This window comes from Desmodus rotundus, chromosome X (assembly GCF_022682495.2).
Source record: "Desmodus rotundus isolate HL8 chromosome X, HLdesRot8A.1, whole genome shotgun sequence".
Lineage (NCBI taxonomy): Eukaryota > Metazoa > Chordata > Mammalia > Chiroptera > Phyllostomidae > Desmodus > Desmodus rotundus.
The window spans coordinates 40301497-40325487 of record NC_071400.1 but is presented as its reverse complement, the minus strand read 5'-3'; the positions used below and the strand labels follow the sequence as shown (position 1 = coordinate 40325487).

Here is a 23991-nt window from a genome sequence, read left to right as displayed (position 1 = left end):
GTTCTCTCTCTATATTTATTGAGAGAGGGAGAACAGGAGGAAGACAGACCACCAAACTACTCTCCATAAAGTTGGTATCATTTTGTACTTCTACCACTGGAAATTATAACTTTTAAGATAACTCTATACCCATGCAAACAAAGATCATGTGCCAGCCAGTGCTGAGCTATCATACTGGACTACCAGGTGGGGGACCCCAAGTACTCTGCTTGCCCTTCATCTAATTATCTTTCTCCTGACCATCAATCGTAGTATGAGAAAAGAGTTTCTGACTCAAGATAGAAATACTGTCTTATAAATAATGAGAGAAGGTCTATATATGTTTTCTTCTATAACCAGTGATCCAGCATTACCTTCAAAAAGATTACCATCATCATCATAATCATTATCATCAGTATAAGTTGCTGAGGGCTGAAACCATACTGATTGTAGTGAAGCTCAGTAGTGTTTCAAGCTCCATTTTTCCCAGAATATTCTCCTTCTTCCATGGGTTCATCTAAACCAAATGTCACTGATATATTCTTTTTAGGTCTTAATCTTAAGCCTTCTTTCTGTACCACAAGAACATGAAGGGAGAAAAAGTCACTTGGTGCCCAAGACTTTAGAGACTAGCCCTTGGGGCAATATTATTTATTTATTTATAAATTATTTTATTGTTGTTCAATTACAGTTGTCTGCATTTTCTCTCCACCCCAGCCAAACCCACCTTCCTCCCTTGCTCCCACCCTCCCCCTTGGTTTTGTCCGTGTATCCTTTATAGTAGTTCCTGAAAACCCTTCTCCCCATTGTCACTTCCCCCCTCCCCTCTGGCCACTGCTAGACTATTCCCAACCTCAATGTCTCTGGTTGTATTTTGTTTGCTTTTTTCTTCTATTGATTATGTTCCAGTTAAGGGTGAGATCATATGGTATTTGTCCCTCACCACCTGGCTTATTTCACTTAGCATAATGCTCTCCAGGCCATCTATGCTGTCACAAAGGGTAGGAGCGCCTTCTTTCTCTCTGCTGTGTAGAATTCCATTGTGTAAATGTACCAAAGTTTTTTGATCCACTCATTTGCTGATGGGCACTTAGGTTGCTTCCAGTACATGGCTATTGTAAATTGTGCTACTATGAACATTGGGGTGCACAGGATGTTTTGGATAGGTGTTTCAGGGTTCTTAGGGTATAATCTCAGCAGCGGAATTGCTGTGTCAAAGGGCAGTTCCATTTTTAGTTTTCTGAGGAAATTCCATACTGTTTTCCACAATGGCTGCACCAGTCTGCATTCCCACCAACAATGTAGTAGGGTTCCCTTTTCTCCGCATCCTCTCCAACATTTGTTTGTGGATTCGTTTATGTTGGCCACTCTGACTGGTGTGAGATGGGACCTCATTGTGGTTTTAATTTGCATCTCTCTGATGGCTAGTGATGCTGAGCATCTTTTCATATGTCTCTGGGCCCTCTGTATGTCTTCGTTGGAGAAGTGTCTGTTGAAGTCCTTTCCCCATTTTTAAATTGGGTCGTTTGTCTTACTGGAGTGGAGTCGTGTGCATTCTTTACATATTTTGGAGATCAGACCCTTTTCTGAGGTGCCATTGGAAAATATGTTTTCCCACACTGTTGGTTCTCTTTTCATTTTAATGCTGTTTTCTTGGGACAATAACATTTAAATAGCCATTTACCTGTAGGACTGGCTTTAGGGGCCTAGCTTCCATTGAATGTTGTCCTAAAGGCTGTTTTTTTTCTTCAGACATTTCTATACTGGCAGAGAATCTTGGGAAGATGGAAAGGACAAAGCAATAGTGAAAACAGATACACTTCAAGTTCCTTAATTTAATGTAGCTGTTACCCCATTCCTGACATATACTTTTGAACAATGAAAAGCACAGTAGAGCAAGAGGACCTTTAGGCCTATTACTCCTCAAACCCTTGATCACTTTTTTTCTTCTTCTTTTTTTCTATTCCCCTTTACTCCCATCTTGCCTTATTATTGGATCAGAGAGAACTGAAAGTGTAAAATGTGGGGTGGCTCTAGGACAGTCATGCAGAGAATATAGCCTATAAGTTCCTCCTTAAGGGTCTCATGTTCCGTTTCTCCTCCACATGGCAAAGCAGGTAGTAGAAACCCTGTTTTGGAGAAGCTCTAATGTTGATAGGTTGGCTTTACCTTTCTGCAACTTATCCCACTAATGTCACCACTCAAGTTGTGCCAGCGGGGAGGGTGTACCTATCAATGCTGGAGTGTTTGTGGTCACTAGCCTACCCCTATTTGAGCCAACTGATCTTGAGAGACTTGTTCAGAACCCCACACAATCCAAGCACCTCCCCAAACTCTCTGCTTATACTGAAGACTGACTCCTGCATCTGTTCCTAACAGTCAACCTAATAGAGGCAGCTCAGTACCCATCTGATACATATCTTTCCTCAAAGCCTGTGGTGTCCTTGGAGGTTGAGATACTCGAGGGGAGTGACTGTTGGTGAGTACACAGCTCTTTCTGTTTATTCTCAATAGATACTAAAAGCCAGCACAGCCCTTCAATTACAGGCTGATTGTTCCTTCTTTGGAGGTATGTGATAGCTGAACAGGGTTCCTGTGACAAAAAGAGAAGACTCCAGTTCAGAAACCTGGGACCACTGGGGACTACATTCCATATCACTCTCAGGCAAGGAGCAGACATACACATAAGATCTAGAGAGGCTCTAAGACTTCATAGGACATACTCAACATTCACACTTGAGAAGGTAAATGAAAGCTGCAAAAGCTAAGGTCATTTAATAAAGTCATCATGGTGTAATGTCTCAGATATGTGACCTTGGGCAAGTCACTTAGAGTCTTTGAGCCTCATCCATACAGAGAACTTTTGAAGGCCTAATGAGAAAATAGGTGTGAGAGTGTTATAAGAGTGTAATATTGACTATCACTATTGAGCCAGAAGTCATCACTGTAGATGTTGCCTGGCAGGGAGAGGCTTTGCCTGAGATCCAGCATATGGGACTGATTATGGAATGGTGCCAAGTATGCATCAGCTGGGCTTGAGAGGGCAATGGAGGGGAGGGGTTGACATTTACTAATCGGTGCATGGACTTGTTCTCATTCACTCTCCCTTCCAAAAATAGATACTTAATAATATCACAAGGTAAGAGGGCATTCTTCTTGTCTCATTTGTTTGCTATCCTACAGCAGGGCACAGGAGAGATGGTGGGGAGGAGAGAGGAAGAGTAAGGCAGAAATAGAGGCCCAGGGCAAGAAAAGAAAGGAAAGAAGGAGAGAACCAATTCTGGTACAGCTGCTACATATCCACGAACTAGCTTTAAATTCATACACAGTGAGTTGAGCCAGAAATTTTTCTAACCAACTCTCAATGGAGGAAAGAACAGCACAAGTTATTTGAATCCAAGATAATCTCCCGACCTCATTTTTCGCTTCCTCTCTACACTATACCATCATACTTTAATTACAATTGCTAGCTGAGATATTAACAGACTTGGAGTTTTTAATATCCTCTCCAAAATTCTGTTCATGCTTGAATTGGGAGGTGCTAATAAGGAACAAAAATGCAAAAATGTAGTGGGGGGTGAGGATTGATGGGCCACCTGGGTCACCCTGGATTAAGTGCTAGTTACATGACTTTTGGGTAGTCTGCTAAGGGAGGAGAGCATTGGCATCAATTATACAAAATAGGGTTGGTTTTCTGCCACCATTTCAGGGTCAGAGACTGAATCCAGAAATGAGAATCAAATGCAGGAAGACAGTCTTCAGAAATAGTCAAGGAGTGGGGGTGAGAGATCCAGATATTACTCTCCATTTCCTGTGCCTTCAACATTGCCTTTGCACAATTAGGTAACATGTTCACCTATGACAGTGTATGGTAGAAAGTTGCTCTTTAAAACAGATCACACGAGGTGGGGGAAAAAGGCAGAGAACTGTACTTGAATAACAATAAAATTAGGGGAAAAAAAAAAAGATCACAGAGGACTGGGCCACTCCCCCCTAATTTAGCTTAAGGAACGAGGAGGTCTAACTAGATGAAAGAAAGGGACCAGCCAACTCTTCCTTTGTCTACTTGTCTTCTGAAGGCACAAAACAGAAAGGGGAAATTGAGCACAAAGTTGGAGGCTTACAGTAGGATGGGTTTCCCTGCCACTCTTGTATCAGACAGCAGACATGTTAAGGTAATCTTCATTTTCTGCATGTGTCTTAAGTCAGTGGAATCCAGGACAAAAACAAGCCCATGTGCCTGTGTATTGTAATTTGGCCACATTTCTTGGCCTTTCATATCTCCATTCAGGTCATAGATGGAAACTTCATATTCATCTAACAGGACTGTAATCAGTTCAGATTTCATTTAAGGATCTATCTTGCTAGGAAGTACTGTGTAGGGGAAGAGAGAAGAAGCAACCACAAAGCAGGGGGATATAGTTAGATGAGTTTGTTAAACTTTGACTAGAGCCTGCCCTGAGGAACCTACTGAGGCATCCTGACATCCTGCCCACTCAGAAATTCATATTCCTAAACCAACACTTTGCCCAAGCTACCCTGTCCTAACTCAGTAATCTTCAGTGATCAGGCACTGCTCCCAGGATAGCATACAGACTCCTTTGCCTCCTAACCTGGCAGACCTATCTCTACCATGTCTGATCTGCACACTGTCCTTGGTATATACCCAGTCTCTTCCTCCCTCTGCTCCTTGGCTCACATTCCCTCATTCTACAAGAATGCCATGCTCTCTTGTGTCCTGGACCTTCACAAGATGCTATTCCCACAGGTTAGAACATTTCTTACATTGCTCCTTCCTTGGTTAGTGTCTATTTAAAATATATATATATATATCAGTTTAGGCCCTGACTGGTATGGTTCAGTTGGTTGGGCATTATGCTGCAAAGAGAGTGGTCACTGGTTTGACTCCCGGGTCAGGGCACATGCCTGGGTTGTAGGTTTGGTCTCCAGTTGGGGTGCGTGTGGGAGGCAACTGATTGATGTTTCTCTGCCTCTCTTTCTCCCTCCCTTCCACTCTCTCTAAAAATAAATACTGTACTTTTTCATGTATAATGCGCTCCTGTATATAATGTGCACCCACGTATTTGGCTCAAACTCTCAGGAAAAAATCTTTCATTTTAATTATTTAATTCAGTTTTTTATTTATTTAGAAACAAAACCGCCTATCATATTCCAAGGTATTATTTTGCATGTGGATACTGTTATCTATTGTTATTGCTTTCTAGAGTTACACTTTTAACACATATGCATAAATAAAAGAATTAAAAACATTTACATAGATATGGAATTAGTACTGCCCATGTATAATGCACATCCTTAATTTTCCCTCAAAATTTTGGGCTAAAAAACTGCACATTATATATGGCAAAATACTGAAACAAAATATTTAAAAAATAAAATAAAACTATATATCAATTTAGATTGTTTTCTCTCCAGTCTGGATAAGGTGCCTTTCTTCTGGGCTTGCTACCATCACAGCACATATTACAGTGTAATAAATACTAGTTTACTCATTTGGGTTATAAACTGCCACAGGACAGGGACCCTTTCAATTTTATATACCCACAATGTCAAACACAGAAGTTGGCATACAGGTGCTCAGTAAATATTTGTTGAATGACTTTGATAAATGATTCAATGAGTAAATGAATAAATGAAAGGAAGCCATTCTTTCCCAACCTTTCTTCAAGGCTCAGGAAGGCTTCCTTAGGAAAACCTCTCCGACCTGCCTAGCTCTCTCTATCTCTTTCTCATTGAGCACATAGTCTATTAAACTGGTCCATCACCTCATTCTGTGCATGCCATATCTCCCCAACTAAAATAGTGAGGGAGGGGCTCTGCATTAGCTTACACCTAGTAGGTGTTCAACAAATGTTTATGGCCCCTATTATTGTGGATGGGTATGTAGTCCCCTTCATATCTCCTCCAAGAAACTATGCCAAACTCAGATATATTTGTCCTTTTAAGGCCATGGCCAGAGCACACTGTACCATAGGGCATTCCATACCTCATTCTGGTCCCATAGAAATGCAGTTCTAGGTGTGGTTGTTAATAACTGTGAGTTTGCTGTCATTTTTACTGTTCATATTTTTTATCTTCTTTTTCTTAGATAAATCCCTCTAACATTTCATATAATAAGGGCTTGGTGATGATGAACTCCTTTAACGACCTTATCTGAGAAGCACTTTATCTGACCTTCCATTCTAAATGATAGCTTTGCTGGATACAGTAATCTTGGATGTAGGCCCTTGCCTTTCATGATTTGGAATACTTCTTTCCAGCCCCTTCTTGCCTGTAAAGTCTCTTGAGAAATCAGCTGTCAGTCTTATGGGAACTCCTTTGTAGGTAACTGTGTCCTTTTCTCTTGCTGCTTCTAAGATTCTCTCCTTCTCTTTATTCTTAGGTAATGTAATTATGATGTGCCTTGGTGAGTTCCTCCTTGGATCCAGCTTCTTTGGGACTCTCTGAGCTTCCTAGCAAACTCACAGTTATTAACAACCACACCTAAAACAAAAACAAAAGAAAACTAAGCAAACAACTAGAACAGGAACAGAACCACAGAAATGGAGATCACATGGAGGGTTATCAGTAGGGGAGTGGGAGAGGGAGAGAAGGGCGAAAGGTACAGAGAATAAGTAGCATAAATGATAGGTGGAAAATAGACAGGGGGAGGGTAAGAATAGTGTGGGAAACGTAGAAGCCAAAGAACTTATAAGTCGGACCCATGGACATGAACTATAGGGGGTGAATGTGGGAGGGAGGGGGTGGGCAGGATGGAGTTGAGTGGAGGGGTGGAAATGGGACAACTGTAATAGCATAATCAATAAATATATTTAAAAAAAAAACAAATGAAATACTGAAGGATAAGTTCATCCAGTAACTGCTTACAGGTTATTTAAGATAAAGTATAACGGTAAACTATAAGCATCTGCTCTTGTTGAAAAAAAAAAATGCAATTCTAGAGAACAGTTTTTATATACATTCCGGTCTGTTTAACTGATAGTTCTGACCTAGCTCTCTGCCCACATAAGTAGCAAAACGATTTTATAGATTCTCTGTACTCATACCTGAGAGTTCTAAGGCCATAATCAGTTGCTCTTTATTTCTTATCTCAGATCTACCTATGACATTTTCCATAGGTTTGCCAGAATGAGTCATTTAGCTGAGAAGTTAGTAAGATGCTTTCAGATCTTTGTAAATGTATAATTATACACACATTTATGTGTATATATTTCTATATATGCATGTAAAGGCAGATAGTGCATTTTAATATGATCTTTTAACTCCTGCTTTCATGTTAGTCAATTATCTTTTTAATTATAGCTTTCAGATAACATAATTTTTAGACACAACTTTGATGTGATATTTGCTATATCCATGTTAGACTACTTAAAATAATAAATACAGTAAAATTATAAAGGTAATTTTAATTTGTTTCATGTATCAAGAAAGCTTTACATTATTCTTCCCATCCAAGCAAAGCATTTTTCCTAGTTATTTTTTATTACTTGAAACCTTACCAATTCCTTCTATAATGCAGTCTATTGTTGGTGAACACTAGAAGCCCTTAGAAGTTCTTTCCTGACACTTTACATTTCTCTTATTTCATCCATTAATTCATAAACTCCCTGGGGATAGGTAATGAGTCTAATTCATCTCTATATCCCTCGTGGAGTATTTCATAAAGCACAACAGTCTGGGGACTATTGGCTTCCGAGTTATGTGGGGGTGATAAAATCCTAACCTATATCAATTGAATCATAATCTCTATGCTGAAACCCAAGTATTTGCATGTTTAAAAAACTGCTCTATTTAACAAAATCCCTAGGTGAGCCTTCTGTACTTTAAAGTTTAAGACCCACTGCCATAAAAAGCAAAGAAACTCATGCCTGTTGTGTCTCAGCATCTTCTGGTGCTGCTTGTTAAGATTTCGATTCCAGCAGATCTAAGATATTGCAGTAGTGAGTGGAAGTTACACTGACTTCCTCCCAAGACCAATCTGGCATTACAACGAAACTGTGGAGAAATCATCCAGAATAAACAACTGAACAACAGTGGGAGAGAAATCTTATAACCACAGACAAACAGAAGAAACAGCTTGAACACAATGTGACTGCTAGGGAGTGCACAGGAGATGCAAGAGGGCTGGCTGGGCTCCCACAGATGGCAGCTAAAGTGCCAGAGGGATATTTCAGTGGATGGAAGGGGGCCCGTCTGAGAAGTGTGGGGTCTAAACCCCAAGCTGGGTTCCCCAGCCTACAGCACCAGAGCCCAAAAAGTATACAGATGACATCCAGCTGTGAAAAGTACCAGGGTTTCTCTCTGCCAGAGACAGAAGGCTGGAGACACAGAGGCATTTAAAGGGCCAACGTATACATTTTTCATATGCAGCCACTTACTCTGGGCTCCTGCAAAGGGTGGCACAGTGTGGACAAGAGACACTTGAGGAGAGACTGGGGATGATGGCTTTGGGGAGAGACCAAGAGAACAGCCACCAGGATCCCAGTGCTGAGTCATTCCCCATACTGCAGGAGCCATCTTTCTCAGGTAGACCACTCCCCTTCCAGTGGCAGCAGCCTGAGGGGAAGCAATAGCCTCAACCCTAGGAGTTACTCTGCCTGACCTGTGGTGCTTAAGGCTGACTGGCTGAGTGCAGAGTGAGTAGGTTAACAACTGAAGGAGTCAGCCACAGTGGGTAGATTACTGGTAGTCTCAAGCAGGATGCCTAAGGCCAGACTGGGACACCTTCTGACACAAGAGGCATATCCAGAAAGTAAAAACAGTGGTAAATACTAGATGCTACTGAGACAAAATCTACCATGTTTTTTTCCATGATGTGTGATATTTTCATTCCTGCATAGTGTTTTTTTATAACATTCATTTCTTGTCCTTCAAGTTTGTTCATATTAAGTCATATAAGCCAGATTTTATATTAGTTTATTTCAATTTGCATATTTTGCCCCTCTCTTCTCTTACACCATTTCCCCTTCTTCTTTCCTCTCACTATTTTTGTTGTAAATTTTGTTTTCTCTCTTGCTACAACTTGTTTCCATTCTGCACTATTACTATTTCTCCCCTGTGCAGCCATCAAAACCAATTTTCTTGTCAATGGTCATCTCATACTATTTTTCCTGCTCTTAAAATACTCTTGTTTTCTCTCCACCTTTAGCAATCTTTGCTTGTGGTTGTGGATAGGGTAGTTGTTGTTGCATTTAAAGTTTTATCAGTAGATCTTCACTATTCTTGAGTTTCAAATCCGAAATTGTACCGTTCCCCTCTTCTACTCCATTCTACCTTCATCATGCCTGTTCTTTTTTCATCTCATATATTAACTTTCCCTCCCTTAGCCTGTTTTTTTCTCTTTTCTATTTTTTCTTTCATCCTGCCCTTCCTTTTTTATTTGTCTCAAATTTTAATTTTTCCCTCTCTAGCCTCGTGTTTGTTCCTCAGTCTTAGTATTCCCTCTCCTTCTAGCATCTCCAAATCACTTCCCTTTCCTCTAGACATCTCTTAAGCTTTTATTTTCTTTTTTACTTTTTAATATTTTATTGGTTATGCTATTACAGTTATCCTAATTTTTCTCCTCCCCCCCCCAGCAACAATCACTCCCGTAAACAATCCCCCAACCTGTTCATGTCCATGGTCATGCATATAAGTTATTTGGCTACTTCATTTCCTATACTATAATTTACATCCCCATGGCTGTCCTGTAACTACCTATCTGTACTTCTTTTTTTGATATATTTATTGATTATGCTATTACAGTTGTTCCATTTCCCCCCTCACTCCACTCCATCCTGCCAACTCCCTCCTTCCCACATTCCCCCCCTATAGTTCATGTCCATGGGTCATACTTATAAGTTCTTTGGCTTCTACATTTCCCACACTATTCTTACCCTCCCCCTGTCTATTTTCCACCTATCATTTATGCTATTTATTCTCTATACCTTTCCCCCCTCTCTCCCCCTCCCAATCCCCTATTGATAACCCTCCATGTGATCTCCATTTCTGTGGTTCTGTTTCTGTTCTAGTTGTTTGCTTAGTTTTCTTTTGTTTTGGTTTTAGATGTGGTTGTTAATAACTGTGAGTTTGGTGTCATTTTTACTGTTCATATTTTTTATCTTCTTTTTCTTAGATAAGTCCCTTTAACATTTCATATAATAATGGCTTGGTGATGATGAACTCCTTTAACTTGACCTTATCTGAGAAGCACTTTATCTGCCCTTTCATTCTAAATGATAGCTTTGCTGGATACAGTAATCTTGGATGTAGGCCCTTGCCTTTCATGATTTGGAATACTTCTTGCCAGTCCCTTCTTGCCTGTAAGGTCTCTTTTGAGAAATCAGCTGACAGTCTTATGGGAACCCCTTTGTAGGTAACTGTGTCCTTTTCTCTTGCTGCTTCTAAGATTCTCTCCTTCTGTGTAATCTTAGGTAATGTAATTATGATGTGCCTTGGTGTGTTCCTCCTTGGGTCCAGCTTCTTTGGGACTCTCTGAGCTTCCTGGACTTCCTGGAAGTCTATTTCCTTTGCCAGACTGGGGAAGTTCTCCTTCATTATTTGTTCAAATAAGTTTTCAATTTTTTGTTCTTCCTCTTCTCCTTCTGGTACCCCTATAATTCAGATGTTGGAACATTTCAAGGTGTCCTGGAGGTTCCTAAGCCTCTCCTCATTTTTCCAAATTCTTGTTTCTTCATTCTTTTCTGGTTGGATGTTTCTTTCTTCCTTCTGGTCCACACCATTGATTTGAGTCTCAGTTTCCTTCGCCTCACTATTGGTACCCTGTACATTTTCCTTTGTCTCTTTTAGCATAGGCTTCATTTTTTAATCTAGTTTTTGAACAAATTCAACCAATTCTGTGAGCGTCTTAATAACCAGTGTTTTGAACTGTGCATCCAATAGGTTGGCTATCTCTTCCTCGTTTAGTTTTATTTTTTCTGGAGCTTTGAAGTGTTCTGTCATTTGGGCCATTTTTTTTTTTTTTTTTTTTTTGTCTTGGCGTGTCTGTTACTTAAAGGGTCGGAGCCTTAGGTGTTCACCAAGGCGGGGTAACGCTGGTCACTGCGCTGTGACACTGTACGTGGGGGAGGGGCCGAGGGGGAGCAATGGTGCCCACTCCACTCTCCACTGGATTTCAGTCACTCCCTCCACTACCCACAATCAAATTGGGCCCCTCTGGTGCTGGTTCCCGAGTGGGTGGGCTTGTGCACGCCCTAGGCCCCTGTGGGTCTCTCCAATGATCTCTCCTGTGAGGCTGGGAGTCTTTCCTGCTGCCAGCCCAACCCCCATGGGCGTTTTCAATCAGAGGTTTGAGGCTTTATTTCCCCGCACTGGAGCCCTGGGCTACGCAGTCTGCTTCGCTCCCTGCCATTCGTCTTGGTTTATCTGTGTGCGAGTGTGTGGGCGCACTGCCTGCCCCGTTCTGCGCCACTCTGAGTCGGCCCTCTCAGTTTATCTGTGCGCGAATGTGGGGCCCCAGGGTCTGCTAGTGGTCAGACGGCCTGCCCGTTTCATCCCACACTCCCCCAGTCTTGGTCCCGCGACAGCCATGCGAGTCCTCTCTGACCCGGTGCCCATCTCTGCCCCTCCTACCGGTCTGGATGTATGTTTCTTTTTTATCTACTTGGTGTCGGACTTCCTTGCCATTCGATTTTCTGTCAGTTCTGGTTGTGCAAGGAGGCGCAGTGTGTCTACCTACGCTGCCATCTTGGTTCTCTTGACATCTCTTAAGCTTTTCATTCATTCTTTTTCTCCTCTTATTGTCATCCCACCTATGTTAATCTTAGCTCATTTGTTGTTGATTATGCTATGGTGGATCTTTTTCTCCAATTAGATCCCTATTTTTTATGATTTGTTTACTTTTTATTTTCCTTTTTCTTTCTATCACTGTATTTTTAAATTTCTGTTTAAACATAATGCTTTACGCTTCCCTTCTCTTACTCCATTCTGCCTTTTTCATTCCCTTTTTTATTTATGATGTAAATTTTCTCTCTTCACATTGCTCTGATTCCCTACTCTTATTAGTGCTCTTCCTGCTACCCTCTCAAAATTATTCCTTTCAGTAGATCATCTTATATTCACTCTCCTTTCTTATAATAGTCTTAATCACATTAAACCCTTATTAATACTGGTTCATTTGCTGTTGATAGTGGGATTGTAGGTGGTAGTTATTTTTGCAGGTGTGAGTTTCTTTGCTGGGCTTTATTCTTGCAGTACCTGCACAACAGCATGCAAGACATGGTGGGTGGAGTGGCCTTAAATCAACCAGCTGGAGGGAAGGACCCACCAAAGAATGACCCAACAACAATCAAAACCCAGTTACATCCAGAGAGCCAACATAAATGGCATAAAGGGCAACCCAAGAGCATCAAGATCAGGAGAACAAGGAGCCTGTACCACTGAATCACACAGGTCTCCTACCATAGAAGTTCACACCACAAAGGCAGGGAGTCAAAGCAGATCAATTTCAGAAGCAGAAGAAAACAAGAGTCTCCTCTAAAATGGGCAGACAAAGAAACAATCTTCAATCAAAAGAAAAGGAGGAATCCCCAGAAAGAGTGCTAAATGTAATAGCAGGATGTAAAATATCAGATATTGAGTTGAAAACAATGATTATAAGGAAGCTCAATGAGCTCAGTGAGAATTACCAAAATCTACACAGAAGTTACAAGGAACTTACTGTGAACTACATCAGCATGAAACAGGACATAGAAACTATCAATAAGAGTAATTACATAATTACTAATTATGAAATACCAACTCAATAGAACTTAAGCACCCCAGTGGTCATAGCATTTTTTACAATAGCCAAGTTCTGGAAACAGCCTAAGTGTCATAAGTAAATGAGTGGATTAAAACACTGTGGTACATTTACACAATGAAATACTACACAGCACAAAGAGAGAAGGAGCTGCTACCCTTCGAGACAGCATGGATGGAACTGAAGAGTATTATGGTAAGTGAAATAAGTCAGGTGGTGAAAGACAAATACCATATGATCTCACCTATAAGTGGAACATAATCTACAAAACAAACAAGCAATCAAAATAGAACTAGAGACATTGAAATAAAGAACAAACTGACAGTGTCCAGTGGGAGGGTGAAGAGGGGTAATGGGAAAGAAGGGGACAGGTCAAGTCAAGTAACTTGTATAAAGGACCCATGGACAAGGTCAATGAGGGGAGTATGGAGTGTGGGAGAGGGGAATAGGCAAGGCAGGGGACAGTAATGGGGGGAAATGGGGAAAACTGTAATTGGACAACAATAAAAAATTTAAAAAAAAGGATTTTGATTATATGGGCCTTCCCCAGATCAAATATGTGAGCCTCCAGGTCCTGGGTCAGTAAGTGTGAAAGCTCCACAGTTGATTCTGATTTTTGGCTCAGTACTCACTATGCTGAAGGGTAATGTATGGACCTTTTAAAAACTATAACACTAGGTCTCCTTCTCTGAGGGTTTGAAGCCGTAGATCTGGGGTGGGCCTCAAGTATTATGTTTTGTTTTATTTTTAATTTAATCTTTATTTTATTTTTTTTTCATTATCATTTACCCTCTGTATATTCCCCTATGCCCCCAGCAACCCCCACACTGTTTTCCATGTCCATGAGTCCTTTTTCCTTTTTGTTCAATCCCTCCACTTCTAGCCTCCCCACCCCAATAGCTGTCATCCTGCTCTCCATCTATGAGTCCATCCCCATTTTCCTTGTTCAGGTTGTTCATTAGATTCCACAAGAGTGAAGTCATAGTATTTGTCTCTCTGACTGGCTTATTTCACTTAGCATAATGTTCTCCAGGTCCATCCATATTGCTGCAAAGGGTAATTTTTTTTTTCTTTTTTACATCTGAGTAGTTTTCTATTGTGTAAATGTCCCATAGTTGTTTTATCCACTCATCTACTGATGGATCCTTGGGCTGCTTCTACATCTTGGCGATTGTAAATAATGCTGCAGTGAACATAGGGATGCTTATGTTATTAACAAATTAGTTTTTGGGTACCTTCTGATATATTCCCAGAACTGGGATCACTGGGTCAAAGACTGATCCATTTTCAATTTTCTGAGCTATCTCCTTACTGCTTTCCACACTGTGTGCACCAATCTGCATTCCCACCACAGTGCAAAAGGGTTCCCCTTTCTCCACATCCTCACCAGCACATGTTTGTTGATTTATTGATGATAGCCATTCTGTAAGACGATATCTCATTGTGGTTTTAATTTGCATTACTCTGATGATTAGGGATATTGAGCATCTTTTCATATGTCTATAGGCGATCTGTATGTCCTCTTTGGAGAAGTGTCTATTCAAGTACTTTGCCCATTTTTTAATTGGGTTGTTTGGGGTTTTGGTTTTTTTGTTTGTTTGTTTTTTGGGGGTTTTTTTGGTATTGAGTTTTATAACTTTATAAATTTTGGATATTAACACCTTATCAGCTGTATTGACGAGTATGTTCTCCAATTCTGTGGGCTGCCCTTTTATTTTATTGATGATTTTTGCTGTGTAAAAACTTTTTAGTTTGATGAAGTCCTATTTGTTTATTTTTTTCAGCTTCCCTTGTCTTGGGAGATATATCTGATAAAATATTGCTATGAGTAATATCTGAGATTTTGCTGCTTATGTTTTCTTCTACTATTTTTATGGTTTTGGGTTTAACATTGTAGTCTTTGATCTATTTTTAATTTATTGTGTGTGGTGTGAGAAGATAGTCTAGTTTCAATTTTCTCAACACCATTTATTGAATAAACTATCTTTAGCCCATTGTATGTGCTTGCTTCCTCTGTTGAATATTAATGGACTGTGAAGATGTGGGTTTATTTCTGGGTTTTCTATTCTGTTCCATTGATCCATGTGTCTGTTTTCATGCCAGTACCAAGCTGTTTTGATTACTATTGCCTTATAGTATAGTTTGATATTATATAGCATGATTCCTCCAACTTTGTTCTTCTTTCTCAGGATCTCTGTTGCTGTGTGGGGCCTTTTGTGGTTCCATACAAATTTTTGAAATATTTGTTCTAATTCTGTGAAATTTGTCATTGGAATCTTGGTAGGAATTGAATGCAATCTATAGATTGCTTTGGGTAGTATGGACATTTTAATGGTGTGAATTCTTCCTATGCATGAGCACCGTATGAGCTTCCACTTATTTGTATCTTCTTCAATTTCTTTCTTCATTGTCTCATAATTTTCTGAGTACAGGTCATTTACATCATTGGTTAGATTTATTTCTAGGTATTTTATTCTTTTTGTACCAATTATGAATGGGATTGATTTCTTAATTTTTCTTTCTTTTAGTTCATTATTGGCATATAAAGATGCAACTGGTTTCTGGATGTTAATTTTGTATCCTGCTAGTTTGCTGAATTCATTTATCAGTTCTGATAGTTTCTTGGTGGAATCTTTGGGGTTCTCTATGTACAGCATCATGTCATCCACAAATAATGACAGTTTTAATTCTTCCTTTCCAATTTGGATGCCTTTTATTTCTTCTTTTTTTTCTAAATGCTATGCTAGGACTTCCAGCACTATGTTGAATCAGAGAGGTGAAAGCAGACATCCCTGTATTGTTCCCGATCTTAAGGAGAATTGTTGTAGTTTTTGCTTGTTGAGTATGAGGCTGGCCGTGGGTTTGTCATACATGGCCTTTATTATGTTTCGGTATGTTCCCTCTATTCCCACTTTGCTGAGAGTTTTAATCATAAATCAGTGCTGGATTTTATGAAATGATTTTTCTGTGTCTATTGATATGATCATGTGGTTTTTATCCTTCATTTTGTTTATGTGGTGAATCACAGTGATATGCAAATGTTATGTCAAACTTGCATTCCCAAAATAAATCCCACTTCATCATGGTGTATTATCTTTTTATTTTCTATCCCTAATACTTTATTGGTCACCTCTAGGCCTGTGCCTGGTTGGGTGGCTCCAGGAATGGGTCACCATTCACCACTCAGCTAGGAATATGAAAAAGACCCGGGACTAGCCCTTTAGGGTCACAGACTGTTCAATATGAAGGGGCAGATCTGGACTTTCCTGGGCCAACACAGGGCACCCTGGTAGGGGCCAAGAGCCCAAGCTTGGTGCCTGTTTGACAGACTAGTTGTGTTGGGAGAAGTATTCCTTGCTATCATCCATGTTGGGCTTAATTGTGTCACTCCTTGGCTTCCAGCCAGAAGGACAGACTTCCTCATGCTCATCTGTGTACTGAAGGCTTGGACCAGCCCAAGAACCTCATCCACAGAGGGCCCTATAGGCAAATCATTGATGGTGATCTGGTGAAGACACTCTTGCCATCAATGATAAAGAGGCCCCTGTAGGCAATCCCCTCATCTTTCCTCAGCACGCCATAATCATAGGACAAGCTTCTTATTACATCAGCCAACAGGGGGATATTCAGAGAGCCCAAGCCTCCCTCCTTCCAGGGAGTGTTAATCCAAGTCAGGTGGGTGAACTGCAAGTCTACAGAGACCCCCACACCTCGCAGCCCAGCCTGTGGAAGTCCTCGGCATGCTCGCTGAAAGTGATAATCTCCATGGAGTACACAAAAGAGAAGCCCAATGGGGAGAAAGAGAGGATCACATATTTCCCCCTGTAGTCCGAAAGCTTCATCTCCTTGAAGGCACCATCCACCATGGTGGTGGCCTGGAAGTCCAGGGCGGGCTTTCCAGTATGAGAGTTTCTGGAGGCCATGACTGAAAGCTGCATGGAGAAGGGTGGGACACACAGAGAAGCAGACTAGCCGCCTGGCATTCTCAGAGACCATGGTGTATTATCTTTTTGATGCATTGCTGTATTTAGTTTGCTAGTATTTTATTGAGGATTTTAGCGTCTATGTTCATCAGGGGTATTGGCCTATAATTTTCTTTCTTTGCAGTGTCTTTATCTGGACACTAGAGTGTCTTTAGCTTGTCTGAATTTTGGAGGTACTGGCATATTAGTAAACTCATTCATTAGCCAAACAAAGCTGTCTATCATGGGTGTTGATGTACAAGGTCTTTGTGTTTTTGAATATAGAGGAATGAACTTCATCAAGTGATACATCGGAGGGCAAGCAACCAGTGCCTGCATTGTAGCATTAATGTAACACCAGTTTCCTTTATTGATCAGTCCATGGGATTGCAATGATACCGGTTTATCTATTAGGGTTACATTATCCAGTAACTCCAAGGATTTGAGTATTTGTCTGTTAGCAACTCCAAGGTTTTTAGTAGAATCAGTCCCAACATAAGAGTGAGCCACAGCTGTCCCCAAGAGGCTGTCCCTACTAGCCTCTTCAGGGAGGCAGAACTATTCAAAATCAGGCCCTTGGAAGTCCTCAGGCTGCCCTGCAGTCCTGCCATTGCTGTCCAGGGCTCAGGGAGAGAACCACCAGGCACATTTTCACTGACGAAGTCCATGGAGTCCTGAGGGCTGCTACAAGTCCTGGGTGTCCCCAGCAAGGGCATATCACCCATCAACTCTACATTCTCTTTGCCCATACTGTTCAGGACCACTGGATTGGCATAGCCACTGACGAGGGCTTCTGTGGAAATACTACCCTTGCTGCCATCTTTCAAGTAACTATAATATCCAAGTGGATGTTTTTTCTTCTTTTTATGTTCCCTTTGTCCAAGACCACCCAAGACACCATCATTTTCCAAAATTTCCACCTCCACGTTGGAACTGCTGTGCAGAACAAGAGCAGAGCTTGGGTACTGGCAGTCAATGGAGCTGTAGTTTGCTTCTTTATCTACATCATCAGGGGTCTTTTTGGAAGTTGTGCAACTAAGAATAAATTCAGGGGCCTGAGGATTCAATGTGCTTGAAATACTGTAGTTGGGAGTTCTCTGCAAAGTGTCATTGGGCTCAATTACTTCATTAACACCAAACTTGATTCTCTGATATTCTTGTCCATCAGGTAGTTCATCTGTAGACTGTGTGCCACACAGAACTATTCCATTGTATGGAGGAAACTCAACTGAACAGCGAGGAGTCACAAAGGACTGAATTCATCTGGGCTAAAATCTCCAGAAATATACTGTGGGCCACGGAGGGCCATGGTGGCCCATTTCAGTGAGCCTCATTGCTGGCCTGAATCCGCACACTGCTTCCCCTGCTGCCATCTTCTCACCTGCACATACACCCCATTCATTATTTAATAACATGTTATTTAGCTTCCATGTCTTGGCATATTTTTCAGTATTCTTCTTGTGACTGACTTCTAGTTTCATAGCATTGTGACCAGTGAAGATGCTTGATATGATTTCAATCATCTTAAATTTATTGAAACTTGTTTTGCATCTTAACATGTGGCCTACTCTAATAAACATTCCATGTGCAATTGGAAAAAGTGTATATTCTGCTTCTATGTGGTGAAATGCTCTGAAGATATTGATTAAATCCTTGTGATGTAGTGTGTCATTTAAATCCACTGACTCCTTGTTGATTTTCTGCCTGGAAGTTCTATCCATTGAAGTCAATGGGGTGTTAAAATTCCCAACTATGACTATATTTCTGTTGATCTCTTCCTTTAGGTCCATCAAGATTTGCTTTACATGTTTAGGTCCTCCTGTGTTCGGTGTGTAAATGTTTACTAGGGTTATATCTTCTTGTTGAATTGTTCCCTTTATCATGTAGTGTCCTTTTTTGTCTCTTACTATCACCTTGGTTTTAAAGTCTATTTTATCAGATATAAGTACTGCCACCAAGCTTTTTTTTTCTCCATTTGCATGAAATATCTTTTTCCATCCCTTTACCTTTAGTCTGTGTGTATCTTTTGATCTGAGGTCGGTCTCTTGGAGGTGGCATATATATGGGTCTCGCTTTCTCATCCATTAAACTACCCCATGTCTTTTGATTGGAGCATTTAAGCCATTTACATTTAAGGTGATTATTGATAGATACGTATGTAGTGCCATTTTATTGTTAGATGTTTTCCTCTGTTTTTTTTTTTTTCTTTCTGTTCTTTTTCTCAAAGCAAGCCCTTTAACATTTGTTGCAGTACTGGTTCAGTGTTAACAAACTCTAGCTTTTTCTTGTCTGGGAAGCTCCTTATTTCTCCTTTGATTTTAAATGATAGCCTTGCTGAGTAATGTAACCTTAGTTGTAGGTCTCTACTTTTCATCATCTTGAATATTTCATAACCACTCCCTTCTGGCCTGAAATGTTTCTTTTCAGTAATCAGATGATAGTGTAATTGGTGTTTCCTTGTATGCAAACCTGCTTTACTCTTGCGGCTTTCAGTATGCTTTCCTTGTCTCTAAGCCTGGTCATTTGAATTATGATGTGTCTCATTGTAGGCCTTTTGGCTCCAACTTGTTTATTTTATTTTATTTATTTGCATATATGAGACTGTTTATTTTAAAGTATATTTTATTGATTATGCTATTACAGTTGTCCCATTTTTTTCTCCCCTTTGTTCCCCTCTACCATGCACCCCCCACCAGCATTCTCTCCCCTTAGTTCATGTCCATGGTTCATACATATAAGTTCTTTGGCTTCTCCATTTCCTATACTATTCTAAATGTCCCCTGTCTATTTTGTACCTACTTATTTATGCTTCTTATTCCCTGCACCTTTTTCCCCATTTCCCCTTCGCTGCATCCCCACTGATAACTTCAATGTGATCTCAATTTCTGTGATTCTGTTCCTGTTCTACTTGTTTGCTTAGTTGTTTTTGTTTTTGTTTTAGGCTCAGTTGTTGATAGTTGTGAGTTTCCTGTCATTTTACTGTTCATAATTCTGATCTTCTTTTTCTTAGATAAGTCCCTTTACCATTTCATATAATACAGATTTGGTGATGATGAACTCCTTTAACTTTACCTTATCTGAGAAGCACTTTCTCTGCCCTTCCATTCTAAATGATAGCTTTGCTGGATAGAGTAATATTGAATGTAGGTCCTTGCCTTTCATGACTTGGAATACTTCTTTCCAGCCCCTGCTTGCCTGCAAGGTTTCTTTTGAGAAATCAGCTGATAGTCTCATGGGAACTCCTTTGTAGGTAACTGTCTCCTTTTCTCTTGCTGCTTTGAAGATGCTCTCCTAATCTTTAATCTTGGGTAATGTGATTATGATGTGCCTTGCTGTGTGCTTCCTTGGGTCCAACTTCTTTGGGACTCTCTGGGCTTGCTGGACTTCCTGGAAGTCTATTTCCTTTGCCAGATTAGGAAAAGTTCTCCTTCATTATTTTTTGAAATAAATTTTCAACTTCTTTTTCTTCCTTTTCTCATTTTGGCACTCGTATGATTCGGATGTTGGAACTTCTAAAGTTGTCCTGGAGGTTCCTAAGCCTGTCCTCGCTTTTCTTTTTTTGAATTCTTGTTTCTTCATTCTGTTCTGGTTGAATGTTTATTTCTTCCTTCTGGTCCAGACTGTTGATCTGAGTCCAGATTTCCTTCCCTTCACTGTTGGTTCCCTGTACATTTTCCTCTATTCACTTTGCATAGTCTTCACTTTTTCCTCTATTTTGAGACCATACTCAACTGTTTCTGTGAGCATCCTGAGTACCAGTGTTTTGAACTCTACATCTGATAGGTTGGCTATCCCTTCATCACTTAGTTGTTTTTCTGGAGTTTTGAACTGTTCTTTCATTTGGGTCATACTTCTTTGTCTCGGTGTACCTGTAATGTTGTAAGGGCCAGAGCCTAAGGTATTCACCAGGGCAGGGCAACCCAAGTCACTGCATTGTGGCACTGTATGTGTGGGAGTGGTCAGAGGGGGAACAATGCTGCTTGCTTGGCTCCTGCCCCACTTTCAGTCACTTCCCGTACTACCCACTAAAAATTTGGACCATTTTAATGCTGATTCCAAGGTGGGTGGGCTTGTGTATGTTCTGGGACCCTGTGGGTCTCTCCAACGAACTGTCCTGTGAGGCTGGGATTTTCTCCCACAACCACAACCCACACAGGTTTTTACAGCCAGATGTTTTGAGGCTTTCTTTTCCTGTACTGGAACCCTGGGTTGCATGGTCTGTCTCACTCCCCAGTTGTTCCTCCTGGTTTATCTGCACACAACTGTGGGACTGCCAGCCACTGCCTTGCCCACCCCTTCCTTCAGCTGCCACCTTGCCACACATCCTCTCTGCCCTGGCTGCCCATCTTTGCCCCTCCTGCAAGTCTTGATGAATGTTTTTTCTTTGACTCCTTGGTTGTCGGACCTGCATACAATTCTATCCTGGCTGTTCTGCTTGTTTTTTGTTTTTAAGTTTGTTGTTGTCCTCCTTTTGATTGTGTGAGGAGGCAAAGTGTATCTACCTGTACCTCCATCTTGGCCAGAAGTGCCTCCAACTTGTTTAGTACTTTCTGAGCTATCTGGACTTGTGTATCCTTTACCTTCACCAGATTAGGGAAGTTTCTGGTGATTATTTCTTCAAATAGCTTCTTGATCCCTTGGTCGTTGTCTTCTACTTGTTGTATTCCCATGATGTGGATGTTGTTACACTTCATGTTGTCCAAAATGTTTCTTAAGCTCCCCTCATTTTTTAAATTTTTTCTTTTTGCTGCTCTGCCTGGGTGTTTTCTTTTAATTTGTATTCTAAATCACTTATTTGATCCTCTGCTTCATCTTATCTACTGTTTATTCCTTCCAGTATACTATTTATTTCCAATGTTGCATTCTTTATTTGTGATTGGTCTTTTTTTATGGTTTCTATGCCTTTTTTCATACTGTAGAGTTTCCTTATAATCATTACTCTAAACTCTGTATCTGAGAAATTGCTTGCCTTCATTTCATCTAGTTCTTCTGGAGAATTCTCTTTTTCTTTCACTTAGGGTCTGATGGTTTCTTGTCCCATTTTGGCTGCTGCTCTTTATTTTCTAACTTAGTTTTTAACCTGATCCATGATATAGACTCAAGCTGTAATCGGCCACCTGGCTTAAGCTCCACAGGGTCTGGCAGAGTAATTCCTGCAGGCGGGGCTATTGCTTGCCTTCAGGATGATGCCACTTGGATAGAAGTGCTCTGCCTGAGAAAGATGGCTTCTGCAGTGTAGTGAAGGACTCAGCACTGGGATCCTGGTGACTATCACTTCAGTTTTCTCCCCAGAGCTACCAACCCAGACTCTCCTCAAGTCTGTCCTGTGTACTCTGCCCTGCCTCTGATAGAGCCCAGGGTAAGTGGCTGCAAATCAAATTTTATGCATTGGCCCTTTAAGGAGCTCTCTGCATCTCCAGCTGTCTCTTTCTGGCAGACAGAAACCCTGCTGCTTTTCACAGCTGGATATTATCTGGGTTCCTTTCTGGCACTAGTACTATAGGCTGGGGAGCCCAGCTTAGGGTTTAGACCCTACACTTCTCAGAAGGAACTACCCACAGTTGAACTATCCCTCCAGAACTTCAGCTGCCATCTGTGGGAGCCCAACCAGTACTGTCGCACCCCCTCTTTCTTCCTCCTACCAGTCTCATTATGGTGAGGTGGTCTCTTCTGTCTGTCTGTGGTTATAAGGCTTCTCTCCAGCTAGCATTCAGTTGGTTATTCAGGATGGTTTGTCTAATATTTAGTTTAATTCCAGATTGGTCCTGGGAGGTCATTAGTATAGCTTCTACTTACTCCTCTGCCATCTTGGATCCCCTATAAACTCTCTCAAGCACCATTCTAAAAAAAAAAAAAAAAACACAAAACTGTCCAGGTGATTGAAAGTTACAGCCAGATTTGAGAGACACGGCTGTAAATGCCCTCATTTAGGCACCTGCTTGTGCCCATCCTTGGGTTTTTCATCCCACGTGACTATGACAGACAAAACAGTTATAGTGAATGGTGTCATCTAAAATAATGGCTTCTGTCCACAGATATTTTATAGTTGGCATTTTCAAATGTTCACACAAGTTATTACTAGTAGGTTGAAATTTCCTTCCTAGGCTATAATGTGTTCTTGTCACATTATAAATGTTCTTGTCATAAACACTTGCAGCAGCAAGGGAGGTGAACTATTGTATTTTGGGTACAGAGCAGCCTACTAGATTGACTCTGGTAGTCCTATATGGATAGTTGTGGACTGAGACATTCTTTGGAATGTGACATCAGTGGCACATTGCCTCTTGGCCATTAGAAACTTTTCTGTGAATGAAGTCACAACCATAAACCTACTGATTTATGAATCAGACCCAAGTTATTCACCAAGCATGAGACAAGTATTACAGTAACAAATTAAATAGATTCTGGCTCTATCCTCTAGGAATTGGAATGGAAAGCAGATGCTATTCTCACAGACAAAACAGCATATGGCTAATTGCAAATGAGTGTTCCCAAAGCTGGCAGCCCATCAGAAACACCTGGGGAGTTCCCAGACTGCCTGGGAATCTAGGGCTGGGGCTGAGTTGTGGCTCTAAAACTTTCCCCACTTTTATCAGCAATCTTGTGATTTATCCTAGCTCCTTGGTTTTCTTGATGCTGTTTATCTTTTTGTTATGTCTGCTTATCAGAGAATTTGGAGAGGTAAGGATTTAAGTTTTCTGCCTGTAAGGTGAGATAATAGGCTGAACCACTGGCTAAAATGTGGTATTTTAGGCTGCTACTCTGAGAGTGAGGAGAGGAAGTGAGGCAAGTTGTAAAGAAGCAACATGTAGCCTGAGGAGAATGATGGAATAAGGGAGACCACTTATTCCACAAATATTGCTGAATACCTACCTGATGATACTAAAAGTATAGGGATTAAATGTACTGAGCTGAAAATATTCATTACTTCTCCCCAGGGGGCTCATAGCCTGTGGGATGGACTTGAAGTTGAGCAATGATGTTGTGATAAGTACATGATAGAAGGAGGCATGGAATAGAGTGGGATCCAAGGAAGGAAAGTGCTGGGCATTAGAGATGGCTTTCCTGAGGTCAAGCTTAGACTGTGTCTAGAGGTGTTTGATTAAGAAGGTAGATAATGGAGAGGATGAAATTCTAGGTAGTGGGACAGCATTACAGAAGGCACAGGCATGTGAACTAGATCAGTATGATCACAGAGGACTGTCTCTATAGGGCCACATGACAAATTAAGCTGGAAGAAAAATCAAAAAAACAAATTATGGAGGACCCTGTGTGCCTCTAAGGAATTTA

At 40.9% G+C, this 23991-nt stretch overlaps 1 protein-coding gene and 1 pseudogene across 1 annotated transcript in view; one reads left to right on the top strand and one right to left on the bottom strand.

Annotated features, from left to right (window-relative positions):
• Positions 1-23991, top strand: part of TRMT2B (tRNA methyltransferase 2 homolog B) — a 160343-nt gene that overhangs the window by 78044 nt on the left and 58308 nt on the right.
• On the bottom strand, positions 16069-16694 carry LOC112321369 (peroxiredoxin-2 pseudogene; annotated as a pseudogene).